General features: G+C 36.2%; 1 long non-coding RNA gene across 6 annotated transcripts in view; it reads left to right on the top strand.

Annotated features, from left to right (window-relative positions):
• The window catches only part of LOC143683947 (uncharacterized), a 355,121-nt gene that overhangs the window by 62,196 nt on the left and 275,512 nt on the right, over positions 1-17,413 (top strand). For 3 of the 6 annotated variants that reach the window (XR_013175757.1, XR_013175752.1, XR_013175746.1), the window contains one exon: positions 4,434-4,506. The exons of the other annotated variants lie outside the window; for them this stretch is intronic. This is a non-coding gene — a long non-coding RNA (uncharacterized LOC143683947). The remainder of the gene's footprint in view (positions 1-4,433; positions 4,507-17,413) is intronic. 6 annotated transcript variants of the gene reach the window in all.

The raw sequence follows: 17,413 nt of genomic DNA, 5'->3' as shown, positions 1-17,413 counted from the left end.
ATTTATTTTCATCATTTTAACCCCACAACTTAGACCTTATTATTATTTCATATTGGCAGTGTTTGTTTAGTTATACCTACATTGATGAATTTTTGCATTAATTCTTCTTGCACCTTGCACCTTCCTTTGGGGCGATGATTTAATGTATAACATTTTAACGTCTACCCTTTAAAATTTCCTGTCATGAAAGCTTTCTGTAATAAAGTTCTTAGTTTTTGTTTATTTTAAAATGACTTTATTTCACTTCTGCTCTTGAAATATGGATTCACTGGTAACAGCTATCTCCATTGACAGTTTCTCTTAGCCCTTTGAAAGGTTTTTGCTGTAGAGATGAATGCTGTCAAAATAATTGTTCTTTGCCTTATGGAGACATCTTTAACTCTGATCACTATTAAGTTCTTTCCCATGTGTTTAGCATTCTTCAAGTTCCTGAAAATACATCTCTGTGAGATATAATTTTATGCATATATCGAATATAGTCATTACCTCTCCAAATATCTTTACCTAACTTCCCTATTTTCGGTCCTTTTGGGATTCTAATGAGCTGTATCTTTGGACTCTCTCATTCTCTTCTCTACGATTTTTACCTCTTCATAATTTCTACCTCTGAACTGCATTCTGGGTGGTTAGTTTAGATTTTCCTGCCTGCTCGTCCTTTTTTCAATTGTACCTAATTTCCTGGGGTACCCTCTTTTTCCTAATTTCAATTACTTCTTTTGAATTTTTAAAATCCTTATTTTCCACATTTCTAGACTGCTTAAAATATTTGACTTTCTCATTGTTTCAGTTATTCCATATTTTCAATATACTTTATATAAGTATATATTTTATTACATATTTCATAATTCTACTATCTGGAATTCTTAGCGCCTAAGTTACCTGCTATTTTTGCTGACATTTACCCATGTGGTTTGTTTCTTTTTATATTTTGTGATCTTTGATTCTAACCTCATTTCTCTCTGATCTTAGACTGTAGAAAACTTTGGGCTTAAATCAAGGATGTGTTTTTCCAACGAAGATTTACCATATTCCTTAATAGGAAACAGTAGGCTTTACCCAGGTGGGCATTTTCAAAAGTCCCTTTCAGGGTCCCCAGCTTAACCTGAATTGTGCGTAATGTTCTATCACCTTGTCGTTAGGCAAATTTCCAGGGTCCCAGTGATGTTTGCATTTTTTCCATACCTCCATGCCCTTTGAATGCCCTTATTTGTACTGCTTTGGCTTCAGTTTATGGTTTTTGAACTATGAGAATAAATAGCCTGCTTCTATAATGGGAGTCTCCATGATCTTTCTAATATAATACCCTTCTAATCACTTTTCTTGTGGTTTTTCCTCTGCCTTCTTCTGCTTCAAATTATAAAACTTGGAAAGAGATTCAAAGAAAATTTTGTAATTAATTTATGCTAAAGTGAATATGGCTAATAATTTAAACATTTGATATGGCTTTAATCATTCTTTCATCCATGTTCTCAGCTAAGAGTTACTGAATATCTCCTATGTGGCAAGCTAATTACATTGAGTGTAGGATACAGAAAGGCAAACAGAACAGAGGTGGCCTGTTGTACAGGAGAACGGATCACAAGCAATAAACTCAGAGAGATAGGGTTCCTTTGGGAAACCAAGGCTTCGTTTGTTATTTCATAATATAAAGAATCCCTATAAGTAATAATCCCAGCCTATAAGTAATAATTCCAGTATAGTCATACAGAATTTTATGGTATAGAGACAACAAGGTCTTATAATGTCATCTTGAAGAAGACTCATAAATGGTAGGATAGAATTGGAACATCTGACTTGAGTCCCAAATCTACCACTTTCTTACTCTGAGATTTGGAGTCATTCCTTTAATCTCTCTGGTTCTATCTATTTCCATATCTAACCAATAGTCTATCTCCCAAGGTCGCTGCAAGGATTAAATTAGATAAGAAATGTGGTTTTACATGATGATATGCAAAGGTAGATGATACCCCTGTAGCTTTTCTATACACTAGTAATGAACAAGCTGAGGCGGAAATCAAGAAACGAATCCCATTTACAATCGCAACTAAAAGAATAAAATACCTAGGAATAAATTTAACCAAAGAGACAAAAAACCTATATAAAGAAAACTACAAAAAACTGTTAAAAGAAATCACAGAAGACCTAAATAGATGGAAGGGCATACCGTGTTCATGGATTGGAAGACTAAATATAGTTAAGATGTCAATCCTACCTAAATTGATTTACAGATTCAATGCAATACCAATCAAAATCCCAACAACTTATTTTTCAGAAATAGAAAAACCAATAAGCAAATTTATCTGGAAGGGCAGGGTACCCCGAATTGCTAAAAACATCTTGAGGAAAAAAAACGAAGCTGGAGGTCTCGCGCTGCCTGACTTTAAGGCATATTATGAAGCCACAGTGGTCAAAACAGCATGGTATTGGCATAAAGATAGATATATCGACCAATGGAATCGAATAGAGTGCTCAGATATAGACCCTCTCATCTATGGACATTTGATCTTTGATAAGGCAGTCAAGCCAACTCACCTGGGACAGAACAGTCTCTTCAATAAATGGTGCCTAGAGAACTGGATATCCATATGCAAAAGAATGAAAGAAGACCCATCTCTCACACCCTATACAAAAGTTAACTCAAAATGGATCAAAGATCTAAACATTAGGTCTAAGACCATAAAACAGTTAGAGGAAAATGTTGGGAGATATCTTATGGATCTTACAACTGGAGGTGGTTTTATGGACCTTAAACCTAAAGCAAGAACACTGAAGAAGGAAATAAATAAATGGGAGCTCCTCAAAATTAAACACTTTTGTGCATCAGAGAACTTCATCAAGAAAGTAGAAAGACAGCCTACACAATGGGAGACAATATTTGGAAATGACATATCAGATAAAGGTCTAGTATCCAGAATTTATAAAGAGATTATTCAACTCAACAACAAAAAGACAGCCAACCCAATTACAAAATGGGAAAAAGACTTAAACAGACACCTACCAGAAGAAGAAATACGGATGGCCAAGAGGCACATGAAGAGATGCTCAATGTCCCTGGCCATTAGAGAAATGCAAATCAAAACCACAATGAGATATCATCTCACACCCACCAGAATGGCCATTATCAACAAAACAGAAAATGACAAGTGCTGGAGAGGATGCGGAGAAAGAGGCACACTTATTCACTGTTGGTGGGAATGTCAAAGGGTGCAACCACTGTGGAAGGCAGTTTGGCGGTTCCTCAAAAAGCTGAATATAGAATTGCCATACGACCCAGCAATACCATTGCTAGGTATCTACTCAAAGGACTTAAGGGCAAAGACACAAACGGACATTTGCACACCAATGTTTATAGCAGCGTTATTTACAATTGCAAAGAGATGGAAACAGCCAAAATCTCCATCAACAGAAGAGTGGCTAAACAAACTGTGGTATATACATACGATGGAATATTATGCAGCTTTAAGACAAGATAAACTTATGAACCATGTAATAACATGGATGGACCTAGAGAATATTATGCTGAGTGAATCCAGCCAAAAACTAAAGGACAAATACTGTATGGTCCCACTGATGTGAACGGACATTCGAGAATAAACTTGAAATATGTCATTGGTAACAGAGTTCAGCAGGAGTTAGAAACAGGGTAAGACAATGGGTAATTGAAGCTGAAGGGATACAGACTGTGCAACAGGACTAGATACAAAAACTCAAAAATGGACAGCACAATAATACCTAATTGTAAAGTAATCATGTTAAAACACTGAATGAAGCTGCATCTGAGCTATATGGTTTTTTTTGTTTTTGTTTGCTTGTTGGTTTGTTTGTTGTTGTTGTTTTTTACTATTATTACTACTTTTATTTCTTTTCTTTATATTAACATTTTATATCTTTTTCTGTTGTGTTGCTAGTTCCTCTAAACCTATGCAAATGTACTAAGAAACAATGATCATGCATCTATGTGATGATGTTAAGAATTACTGAGTGCATATGTAGAATGGTATGATTTCTAAATGTTGTGTTAATTTCTTTTTTTTTTTCTTTCCGTTAATAAAAAAAAAAAAAAAAAAAAAAAAAAGGCAAGCCAAAAATAAGCTGGTTAAAATATGGAATAAATAATGGCAATAAAAAAAAAAAAAAAAAAGGTAGATGATACCCAATTTATTTTTTGCCCTAGAGTTGTTCACATAACTCATTCTGCTATCTCCAGCAAACTATAGTAAGAGTGTCATGTGTTTTCACTGTAATGGACACAGTGGCTTAGAAATCTTTTCCTCTTATTTTCAGAGTAACCTGATCCACTTGAAATTGCAAAAAGAGTAGGGAAAGCAGAGGAGTCTTAAAAGATGAGTGGAAACTTTTATGCAACTTATGATGAAGATATAACCATTGAAACTTGATTTCTACCATCTCTTTTCCCTCCTTCCCCCATACAGTTAACAGTAAAAGAAAACAAAAACAAAAAGTAATCCGAAAGTGAGAAATGACATGAGAAACATAGGAAATAAGGCAAGTAATCTGTGTAAAAATAATTTAGAAAGGCCCAAGTTTTTGTTTTGTTTTGTAATAAATGTTTAAAAAATTAACAAAATTCCCAACACCTATCTTAGTATGTGGAACCTAAGATAAGTACACAAAATATGTTATTGAATAGAACGAATTTAAGCAAATGAAACTATTTCCAGTGAACATGTAATTTTATCTGAAAGAGGCAATATAACTTGGGAATTTGCTAGGAGCATGAATTTTGGATTCAAAGCACATGTGCTGCTTTGAAAGGATGTATGTCTCCTAGAAAAAACATGTTTTAATTCTAATCCCATTTTGTAAAGGCACCTGTTTCTTCTAATCACTATTTAGCACTGCATGTTTGAAAGTGTAATTAGATTATCTCCCTGGAGATGTGATTTAATCATGAGTGGTTGTTAAACTGGATTAGGTGACGACATGTCTCCACCCATTTGGGTGGGTCTTGATAAGTTTCTGGAGTCCTATTAAAGGAAACATTTTGGAGAATGAAAGAGATTCAGAGACAGAGCAGAGCAGAACGACATAGCCACGAGAAGCAGAGTCGGCCAGCCAGTGACCTTTGGAGATGAAGAAGGAAAATGCCTCCCAGGGAGCTTCATGAAACAGGAAGCCAGGAGAGAAAGCTAGCAGATGATGCCATGTTTGCCATGTGCCCTTCCAGATGAGAGAGAAGCCCTGACTGTGTACGCCATGTGCCCTCTCACTTGAGAGAGAAACCCTGAACTTTATCAGCCTTCTTAAACCAAGGTATCTTTTAGAACTGTAAACTAGCAACTTATTAAGTTCCCCTTTTTAAAAGCCATTCTGATATATTGCATTCTGGCAGCTAGCAAACTAGAACAGCACACACTGGATGAACGCGGACTGTTTAAATTGGTACAGGTATTTGTCTCTATAAGCCTTAGTTTCCCACACAGTAAAAGAAATAAAACAGTAGCTTTTCATATAGTTGGTGTGCAGTTTAAGTGAGAAAGTGCCTTCTTAGTCTTCCTTCCTTTTTAACTACCAGCACCACAACCAGTCACCAACCACCAATGCAGCAACCACCAAATGGAAAGTAGTAACACCTCTCGTCTCTCTGCAGGGAGGCACTCAAGTATTTGGCAATGAATGAGCATTTTTTATTTCTCAGATTTCTGGGAACAGGGAAAATATACCTTAGATAGATCTTCCCTAAGAGGAAAGAGTAAAGAAGTAAGACGTACACCTCAGAGTAGTTGGAAAAACAGCAGCGCCAAACGTTATTACTGTGGTTGAAACTACTCATTGTGCTTAAAGAAGAATAGATGACAGACTCTCAATCAATTATCAAACTTTGTTTTGTTGAATGGAGAATCTGAGGAGGTAAGATTGAGAGAGGCATTTTCTGAGAAAAAAAAATTTTCATGACATCTTCAGAAGGAAAAGAAGAGAGATGAAGTAGATAGAAGAAAATCTTGAGGGAAAGAGACACATTTTAATGATGAATTCAATGATATTTTTGCCTTGTAATATGTACTGAAATACATATTTACTATGCAAATATGTAGACGCAAAGGTAGATGATACCCAATTTATTTTTTGCCCTAGAGTTGTTCACATAACTCACCCCTGCTATCTCCAGCAAACTATAGTAAGAGTGTCATGTGTCTGCCTCTAACAGAAAATCTTTAGTAAAATATACATTTCTGGAACTTTATAGATTCTCATATACTTTGAACCCATTAATTTTATTGCCTTTCCTATCTATAATACTTCAGTAAAGAGAAGACTCTGGCAACATTTTGAAATTAAGGTAATTGAAAAAGCATATTAAAATTGGGAATAGAATGAACTTGTAAGGGGAGGGAAATGGGTAGGGGAAATAGATTCCTCAGGAATTTAGGAGCTCCCCATGCTCAAAAGAAATAGTACTCGAATGCCAAAATCCTAATAATGTTCTAGTAGGAGGTCTTACCAGATACCAGAAAAGGTATTATCTTCTTGTATTTTCAAAACTGTTATAAGAAAACAGCTGAGTCCCAGTGAAAATAAGAACTTTGCCCAAATTAGAGCTGGGATAGAAGCCAGACCAGTCTATTCTAAATTCTGTGAATATCACATTTTACTTTTCTGTGGTGTCTCCAACCCAAAATAAGATGAAAAGGACGAATTTGAAAGCAAGCAGTTGAGAGGGGTTTTTAAATGCCTACAGCAAAGGAGTAGGCACAAATATCTGATGGGTTTATAGTATGCCTTTGTGGAAATGGATGTAATTTGAAATGCAATTAAAGGAATCCATGAATGAAATTAGAAGAGAAATGGAAATGATGCCTTCTGTAGAACACCAGTTGTGCATAACAATGTCATGGGTAAATGCCCATCTGATAAAGAGCTTTTAATTAAACTAAATAATTTATTATCCATTATACTTCAATGAATTAAAAAGGATATAATCTAAGATGCTTTATTTCTCTGAAACAGGATCGTATACCATAAATTCAGTATATCATGTGTTCTCAAGCGAGAAAATGCCCAGGTTAATAAAACATAGGGGAGGTAATAATTAATTTCCATAATATTTTAACCCTTAGTACATCCATTCAAATGCTTTGTTCCATGAAGAACTAGACACTTTTCTGTTGGAGGAGAGACTGCATGAAAACCAGTTCTTTGTAGAGAAAAATTTTAATTAATTATAAATCGGTGGCATAATTAGTTCAATGATAGATGCCCACTATCTATTTCATATTTATGTGTGTGCACAAACTCTTATGTTTGTGCTTCTTCAGTTTCACCCGTCTTTATTTTTTGTTTTAAATGCTTAAATATTGACAGTTGTTAGAGATTAAATAAAATACATATGCAAAAAAAGTAAAATATAAATGGTTAGTTTTTAAAAGAAAATACTGAAATTTCTCATTATAATTCGCCTTCCTCCCCACTATCCATTTCCTTCAAAAAATCTGCTATTGGGTGGGCCATGGTGGCTCAGTGGCAGAATGCTTGTCTGCTAGGCCGGAGACCTGGGTTTGATTCCCAGTGCCTGCCCCTGTTAAAAAAAAAAAAATCTGCTATTAATAATTTCTTGGGATTCTTTTGAGAAAAAAAATGCTCAAACCTGAATGCAGTTGTGTCTGTACTTTTCTCTCTGTATATTCTATTTTCTTCTAATGTTCAAAAATAAGGTCATATCACATGCATTATTCTGATATTACCGCCTCTTTAAACGTAAGCCTTATTCACATAAATATCCACAGATATACCATGTTTGTTTCTAACTTCTTCCTATTTTTATGAATAAAAATGCTGATTTATATGTCTTCTCTTAATGGATATTTTATTCCAAATAGTTTCTAACTATCAGCTATTAAAAACAATGCTGCAGGGCGGGCCGCGGTGGCTCAGCGGGCAAAGTGCTTGCCTGCTATGCCGGAGGACCTCGGTTCGATTCCCGGCCCCAGCCCATGTAACAAAAAACGGAGAAACAGAATACAATAAAACAAGAAAATGTTTAAAAATGTTTCCCTTTCTTCCTTCCTTCCTTCCTTCTATCCTTCCTTCCTTCTCTCTGTCTTTCCTTTAAAAAAAAAAAAAAAAAAAAAAAAAAAAACAATGCTGCAGTGTACACCCTGTGAGATACATCAGTGCTAATTTCAAGCAATGGAATTGTTAGTGAACAGTCCTGAGCCGTTGAAATTTCAGTAGTTATTGCTAACTTGCCTTCCAGAAAAGTTTTCCCAAATTACCTCACATGGATAACGTTTCTGTATACCTTAACCATTACAGGTGATAATTCAGTGAAGTTTAGCACTACAAAGTCTTACAAGAATATTCACGACAGTTTTGGTTGAAAATGAAAGTCACTTTTGAGTACTTAGGAGAAAAAATAAAAATTAATTTTCACATGTTTTTTTAGGATCACAGAGTTCCTCTGAGTATAAACATTCATTTCCTTTTAATAGATTAAAGGTTTAGAAGGTCAGAAAAGACTGATCGTTCTCTGGCATCATTATTTCTAAGCATCCTTTGGTAAGCTTATTTTCCTCTGGTAGATATCTTTACAGTGATATCTGTAAAGACATTTTTTACAAATCTTTACAGTGTCTCTTAGAATTTTAAATCCACGGCCAGTGAAAATGTAGAACAACAAGATTACTTCTGAGAGCCTCTCTATGGACTTGGGTCTTTTCCTCCCAAGGCTTTATTTAGGAACTTGCTTTTCTGCAGTTGCTGCAAAGTCTCATCAGGAGGCCTAGAGTATCTCCTGCAAAGAAAAGGCACCTCCTCCAGTCAGAATCCCAGAAAGTATGGCTAGTGATGGCAGTTAGCATGTTGGTTTACTACCTGATTGTGGTGGTTAGATTCAGGTGTCTACTTGGCTAGGTGAGGGTGCCTAGTTTTATTGCTATGGACATAAGCCAATGGTACGTGAACCTCATCTGTTGCTGATTACATCAGCAGTCAGCTAGGAGGCATGCCAGCTGCAGTGAATGACGTTGGGATTTAGTTGGCTAGTGCTTAAATGAGAGAGCTCAGTGTAGGACTTAGCCCATGCAGCTCAGCATACCTCATCTCAGCACTCCTAGCTCAGCCCAGGCCTTTGGAGATACAGAAAGAAATCACCCCAGGGAAAGACCTTGGAACCCAGAGGCCTAGAGAGAAGGCCAGCAGAGATCACTTTGTGCCTTCCCACGAAAGAAAGAACCTCAGTTGAAAGTTAGCTGCCTTTCCTCTGAAGAACTATGTGTCAACTAAATAAATCCCCTTTTATTGAAAGCCAATCTATCTCTGGTGTGTTGCATTCCAGCAGCTAGCAAACTAGAACACTGATAAGCATGTAGAACCACATTTCTTCAAATTCAGCACCTGTCTTTCAACTCCAATTCCCTCTTCTTTCCTTAAATGACAGTAAATATATCATAAAGAAGGGTCTTGAAACTCTGTTTCTTTTCACACTCTTCTATTCAATTTGAAGATTTTCCTATTCATTTCACAGTAGGATGCATATATAATATAATTCATATATAATAAAACAAACCTAACATCTGTTCCAAAGTCTTCTATTTAACTTTGTTCAAAATTTTTTGCTCTGAAGACGCAGCCTCCCTTAGAAAATTCTCAGGTAACTGACCTGTCATATTTATTCTAAATTTATTGTAGATATACCTTTCCCCCTAAAAGAGAACTAAAGGTGGGGTAACTATTTAATGTTCTTTTATGGAACATTTTATGTGAGTTGGGATAAAACATAAGTGGGGTCAGGGTACCCACAGGTGAGTGGTAAAAATATGTCATTTTTAAACAAGAACCATTATCTTTGAAAAGTAAATGAGAGCTCACTCCTTGACAGATGTTGTAACAATAGAAAGGAATCTTGGCAATGAGAAATCTGGGGCACATGATTTCTATACCCCTGTACTGCCACGTCATGCTCAAAACAAGAAAGAGAGCCACAAGAAAGGATAAATATGTTCTGCTTTGATTCCTTCATCCTCAGTTGCTCAAAGAGTTGGAAAGGTTACTTCAATGACTGCAAACACAGGTATGGAAGGCTTTAGATTCCAAATTCAGGGGAAAAAAATGCACTATCACAGTTCAACCTACTCAGAATCTTTGCCAAAAAAAAAAAGAATTTGGTTTAGAAGATAAGATCTATGAAAAAGATACCACAATGTAATTCACTTTGCTTTATCCTAATTTGTTTTGCTTTCCTTTTCATTTTAATCTTTAAATATATGTAGTATGTGGATTCAGCTTTGTCCTTAAAGATTCAAATATTGCTATATGTAAACGTAGAGAAACGTGTTCTAACATCCCCAGACTCCACAGCTTTGAAGTTCTCTCTCCAGAAGTAACCCCTGTTAATGTTTCCAGAGTGTCTGTCACTCTTCTTTTATGCATAAAGGAGAGAGATTGGGATATCAATAAACACATACAAATACATTAATCCTAAATGGGGTCATATTTAAAAAATCATACTGCAGCTATGTTTCTGAAGTCAGGACATAGAGGCCAATCTCATTATCTGTTAAAGCTCTGTAGAATTCTGGAAGATAGACCATTTCTCCATAAATAGACATTTAGATTACAGCTAGCATTTCACTCTTTCAAATAATCTGTAGTAATAACTGTGTGACCCTGGGACAAGTCGCTAAATCTCCCTGTTTCCTGAGAAGTAAAAGTGCCTACTTCAAAGTGTAACGGGCATAGTAAAGTAAAAAAAAGACTGAATATGCCTGGCCTATACTGAGTGCTCACAAGGGTTGGTTCTTATTACTAAGATGTCATTGGTGGCAATACCACTTCGGAGAGATTTTTTAGAAGCTGTATTGCTATGGAAATAATTTGCATATTAAAATGTTTGTTAGATACTGCCACTGCCTCCTCAAAAGACCTTACCATTCGCAATGACATTTGTATCAGAACCAGCCAGTGTCCTCACACCTTCACTAATACCAAACTCTTTTCAATTATTTAATTTTTGCTAACATGATGGTAAAAGCATCCCAGTTGTTGTATTGTTTTAATTACAGCTGATGGAGTATTTTTTCATGTGTTAATTTACATCTTTAGTCTGTTCAGTGGGTGAATATTAAGTGAGAGTCAGGTAGTGGGTGATTAGAACGGATCCTCTAAAAAGTTGAAGAGGCACCTGATGTAGGTTTGCTAAATATGCTTCAAGAGCCAGGAAAGCCAGAGTTGGTAGAAATCTGTTTCTATACTCTCTAATCTATTTGCCTATTTTTTAGCCAGTATTACCCTATTTGACTGACTATTCTTTCTACTCAGTGGAAAGTAAACTATATTTACTGTTCTTTAGATTTTTTACTTCCATATGAACTTTGTAATCAGTTTAAGTATTCAAAAATAATTTATTGGGGTGACGCTGAATTTATAGTTTGGTAAGGTAACTGACATCGATAAAACAGTGAGCCTCGCCACCGAGGGGCATGATTTTTTGTTGCTGTTTGGGCTCTTCTAGTGAGGTTTTATAGTTTTCTTTTCATTGGTAACATGGTTTATTAGAGTTTATTTATGTATTTAATATTGTTATATTCCATGGTGATTATTTTCATTGCCCATTATAATTATTTGTTCCTGATATATATGAAAGGTTATAAATATTATATATTAATCTTATATATGAACTAGTTATTTTAAAGAGATTTTTAATTATTTTTAATGTTAAATCAATCTTTCCATCTGCAAAAATGATAACCTTGTAGCCTCTTCAATAACGGTGTTTGGAGAATTGGGTATCTATGTGCAAAAGAATGAAAAAGGATCCATATCACACACCCTATACAAAATTAACTCAAAATGGATCAAAGACCTAAACATTAGCGCTAAGACCATAAAACTCTTAGAAGTAAATGTAGGGAAATATAAGTCTTGTAATAGGAGGTGGTTTCTAAGACCTTACACCCTACACCCAAAGCACGGGCATTGAAAAAAGAAATATATGAATGGGATCGCCTCAAAATTAAACACTTTTGTGCAACAAGGAATTTTGTCAGGAAAGTAAAAGGGCAGCCTATACAATGGGAGATAATATTTGGAAATCACATATCAGATAAGGGTATAATATCCAGAATATATAAAGAGATTCTATAACTCAACAACTAAAAGACAAACGACATAATTAAAAAATGGCCAAAAGGTATGAACAGACAATATTCAGAAAAATGGCTAAAAGGGACATGAAACAATGCTCAACTTCACTGGCTATTAGAGAAATGCAAATCAAACCACAATGAGATATCATTTCATACCCACTAGAATAGCCACTGCAAGAAAAACAGAAAAAGACAAGTTCTAAGGAGGATGTGGAGAAAAAGGCACACTTATCCACTGTTGGTGAGAATGTAAAATGGTACAACCTCTCTGGAAGACAATTTGGTGGTTCCTCAGGAAGCTAAGTATACGATTGCCAGATGATCCAGTAATCCCATTATTAGGCATATAGTCAGAGGAACTGAAGGCAAGGGACACAAGCAGACATTTGCACACCAATGTTTATAGCAGCGTTATTTACAATTGCCAAGAGATAGGAACAGCCCAAATGTCAATCAACAGAGGAGTAGCTAAACAAGCTGTGGTATATACATACGATGGGATATTATGCATCTGTAAGACAGAATACAGTCATGAAGCATCTAACAATGTGGATGAACCTTTAGGATATTAATCTGAGTGAAATTAGCCAGAGACAAAAGGACAAATACTGTATGCTCTCACTAATGTGAACTAATATAATATTAAAGAGTAAACTTTGCAAGTTAAAGTTAAGAACACAGGTTATCAGGAGATAGAAAGAAGGTAGAGATTGGGAATTTGATGCCAAAGGAATACAGAATGTGCAACAGGATTGATTGTAAAAATTCAGAAATGGATAGCACACTACTATCTGATGGTAGCAGAATAGAATAAGCACACTGAGTGAAGCTGAATGTGGGTATGATTATGGGAGGAAGACTGGGGGCACATGACACGAGAATGAAAGATAAAGGATAAAGAGTGAGACACTATAATTTAGGAATGCCTAGAGTGGACAACGATGGTGATTAAATGTAGAAATATGAAAACATTTTTGGATGGAGCAGAACAAATGAATGTCAACATTGCAGGGTAATGAAAATGGGATAGTATACAGGAAAAATACCATCAATGCAAGCTCAGGTCTATAGTCAACAGTAACACTGTAATATGCTTCCATGAATGTAACAGGCATTATGCCAAAACTAAACATCAACAAGTGAGGGACATGGGGGAAGTGTATGGATTCTTTATGGAAGAAAAGGAAATTTCTTCATATAGATTATGGTGGCAAAGGCACATCTATACACTTAGGTTGGATCGTATCATGTGTGAATAAAGCTGTTTAAAAATGAACAAAGAGAAACAAGTGCTAGAGAACATGTGAAAAAAGAGATTGGCCTATTTGCTGTTAGTAGGGAAGGTAAGAGGTGTAGCCTCTCCAGAGGGCAGTGTGGTGGTTCCACAGGAGGCTAAGGATGGGGTTGCCACATGATCCTGAAATCATGTTGCTCAGTATATATCTGGAGGAACTGAGTGTGGGGACACCAAGGGACATTTGTATACTGGTATTTATGGTGGCGGTGTTCGGAATTCACAACCGATGCACATGGTATAAGGGTAAAGTGACTGAGGAATGGGAAGGGGGAACTGGTGTATACATACTATGGACTACTAAGTGACTGCAAGAAGGAATGAAGTTGTGAGGCATGCAACTAGGTGAATAAACCTTGAGGGCACTATGTTGAATGAAATGTCAGAAACAAAAAGACAAATATTATCATGCCTCACTCATATGGGCTAACTGTATTATACAAACTCAGAGTACTGCATTTGAGAACATGGGTTATCAGGTTGGGGTGTATTGTAAAGGGTCCTAGATTGTAAGCACTTACAGCAGTCATATCTATTCTTGCATTGTAACTTGTTATTTCTAAATTTTGAGATAGTAGCTATTTGTGTATAACCTGGTCATTCTCAGAAACTTGGGGTATTTATGTGGTACCTGAGACTCAGAGTTAGAGCTCTGAAGCTAGGAAAGTCAACATTACTCCATACAGCAACTGTTTAAAAGTTTGAAAAAGTGATCAGACTTTGACTAGAGATATAAATGAAACTGATCTGGATAGGACCAAGGAAAATCAGGATATAGGGTAAAGGATGATATCATCCATATTTTAACTTCAACTTCTGTATGAGACCAAAGGGAGAAATGTTTATTTGGTGCAAAATTTATATTTTGGGTAGTACTTTATCATTTAATTAGCATGGTCAGTTTATTTGAACATCATAATTACATGGAATCTTGAGTAGGGCAGGAGGTCTTCTTGGTTTGTACAGGTTAGTGTAATGTGCTGATATATCCCAGAGTAATTCGGGCAGAGAATAATAAGTATTTGCAAAGTCCCCTTGGAGGAATGGGGAACAAGGAGGAAATATTCAACTTCCCCATCTGGGGAATTCCTGATATTCTTGAAAACAGTGGGGAAAACCAATTCAATAACCTGAGGCCTCTTAGGATTCAAGCCTATGAAATTTACTCCTGTAAAGGAGAAGCTAAACCTACTTATAATTATGCCTAAGTGTCACCCCCAGAGAACCTCTGTTCTTGCTCAGATATGGCCTCTCTCTCTGAGCCAGCTTGGCAAGTGAAGTCCCAACCTTCTCCCCAATTTGGGACACGACCTCCAGGGGTGTAAATTTCCCTGACAATGGGGAACAGGACTCTTGGGATGAGCTGGGACCCAGCATTATGGGATTCAGGTAGCCTTCTTGACCAAGAGGAGGAAGAGAGAAATGAGACAAAATAAAGTTTCAGTGAAAATCAGTGTTGATTATTAGTTGCTAATGAATCTAATGAGCACCAACACCTGAGAATAACTGAATGTGCTGATCCCCAAATCTCTCCCCACCTGTGCTCTAAAGGTAGCTATTGTCATGACTTTTATGCAGTGATATGCTGGTATATGTTTAACAATCCATTCTCCTGAATTTTTTTTTAAAAAAAACAACACTCAGATTTGTAGTCTTTGCTTAGTCCCATGATGCACATATTCTCACTATGACTGATTTTAAGCTGCCAACACAAACTTGAGATGAGATGCCACATTCAGCTCTCCTTGTATGACACAGGCCAACTCCAGCACATAATCACTGCTCTTGTGGTTAATTACTGACTTTTTTTCTTCATGCTTTTGCTGCTAAAATATACGTCCTTAAAATCCTAAAGTTGAGTTGGGTCCACTTTTCCTTATAAAATTGGGATGACTATTGAGCTTCTATTGCTCATAATTATGCATGTGAGTTTCATCGAAGTGTAGGGTAGATAAAATCATTTTCATTGCTATATAGGGATCTGGTGTGTAACTACCAGAGTTTACTTGGACATTTGGATTGTTTTCAGTTTAAAGCTATCAGAAATAATAATGAACATTCTCTTGGGTCTACTCCTCTGATTGGAATTCCTGAGTAGTACAAAAAGTTTATCTTCAACATTAGTAGATTTTGCAAAAGATAAAAAACAAAACACAGTGTTCTAAAATAGCTCACCAATTCATATTCCCTCCCAACTGTGTCCACAAGCTTGCTTTGCACCATATGAGCAGCTATTACCAGTTTATTTAACAATAGCCTTTGTAGAGAGGATATAATGCCTTTTGTTGTTTTAAAGTTCATTTTTCTGATTACTAATTGGTATGTTTTCATATTTTGCACATTTGGATTTCCTGTGTTTTGGAACTGTTTATTCCTCTCTTCCATTTTTCTACTGGGTAGTCTCTTTACTTACTGGTTTATAGGAGCTACTTTCACATAACCTGGATATGAGTCTTTTGCCATTTATATGAATTATCAATATCTTCTCCCTCTCAATGGCTTCCCTTTTTTCAAGGTCTTTTGATGAACCTATGTTCTTAACTTCTCCTTTGTGGTTGGTGCTTTCTGTCTTCCTTTAAAGAAATATTTCCCAATCAAAACAGGAAAACAGAATGGAAGCTCCAAATTACTATTGAAGATCTGAGAAAGAGTGATCTGTCTTAGATAGCTGTGGAACATTTGACAATAATGTAGAAGAGTTGTACCTAATCAACTTGCATGTCCTGTTATTGAGATTTCTAGGAAGAATGTTGAACATGCGAATTGACTTCTTTTAAGTGTATATGATAAAGTAGGAGAAGAGAGCAGAGAGATGAAGTAAAAAAGGGAATTGTTTAGTTTTCAAGCAGAATTAGAGGAAATAGAAAGGACCTGGGGAAGTCTCACAACAGGTCCTGAAAGCAACAGATGGAATCAGGGTAAATGTCACATCAAGAGTTTAGCTCTAGACCTTTTGTTAAAGGCCTCAGAAAGATTAAAAATGGTGCACACTCAACCCACTCCATTAGACAAAAGGACTTTAATAGCTTAAGTGGCTTGTCCCATGTATCTAAGAACCTGGTACACCCAAAGCAGAGGAATGCATCCCATAAAATGCTGTGGATTGGGGTAGTAAGTGGACCCTAATAAGATTCATGAACATACCCATAAGGTTTCTAAGAGAATTATTGGCAAAACACTACTATCTTGAAATAAAAGGAACAAGCACATTTCAAAAATAAAAGGAGACCTCCAGCTACTTATGAACAGCAAGCAACCCAGAAGATGGAGTAAGAGGCTTTGGTAAAAAGAAAAGGAAAGAAATGTATTAAGGAAATTTTCCCAGGGAGCAGAATTGGACCTTAATTATAGACTATTTCCTGACCCTGGAGTATGGGAAATTAGTGGCATGTTCCTGGTGAATTTCAAAATTGTTATGGGCTACCCATTTCCAATTATTCACCATTTTACATTATTCTGTCTTGCCACTGCATTTTATTTTGAGTGTGTGAGGTACAGATATCTTTTAATTAACAAGTCTCTGGATTGCAATGAGCTGTATCTAAGGGAACTCTTCTGCATTTGGACCTTACTTCTATGACCTGATTTAGCTTTCTAAGCCTGAGCTGGATGGAACCTGAGTCTGTTTCTGTAATAGAGAGAGGCTATTGGAAATCTTGAATAGGAATAAATTTTGCAAGTGAATAGAAAGTGAGTAATTTTTGGCTGAGAGAACACAGATTGTTTAATGGCCACAAATTGTTCCTCCCTGAGCATCTATGCCCATGTGCAATATGACCCTGCAACTCTCCCACCCAGAAGTCAGACCTCTTTATGCTGAGCTTGGTCATGTGATATGATTTGGCCAATGAGAAATAGTGAGTTTGATGTAAATAGATGCGATATTTTGTGCATTAGGGTTTGTCCTCTTGGAAACCTGCTGTTTTGTCAGAAAGTGCATACTATCCTGTTGGTGAAGACCTATGGGTAAAGCAGCCCTGGAAAATGAGGAATCAGGTGAAGGATGACCAAAGAG

The sequence above is a fragment of the Tamandua tetradactyla genome, chromosome 1, assembly GCF_023851605.1.
Source record: "Tamandua tetradactyla isolate mTamTet1 chromosome 1, mTamTet1.pri, whole genome shotgun sequence".
Taxonomy (NCBI): Eukaryota; Metazoa; Chordata; class Mammalia; order Pilosa; family Myrmecophagidae; genus Tamandua; species Tamandua tetradactyla.
This window is presented reverse-complemented; position numbering and strand designations above follow the sequence as displayed.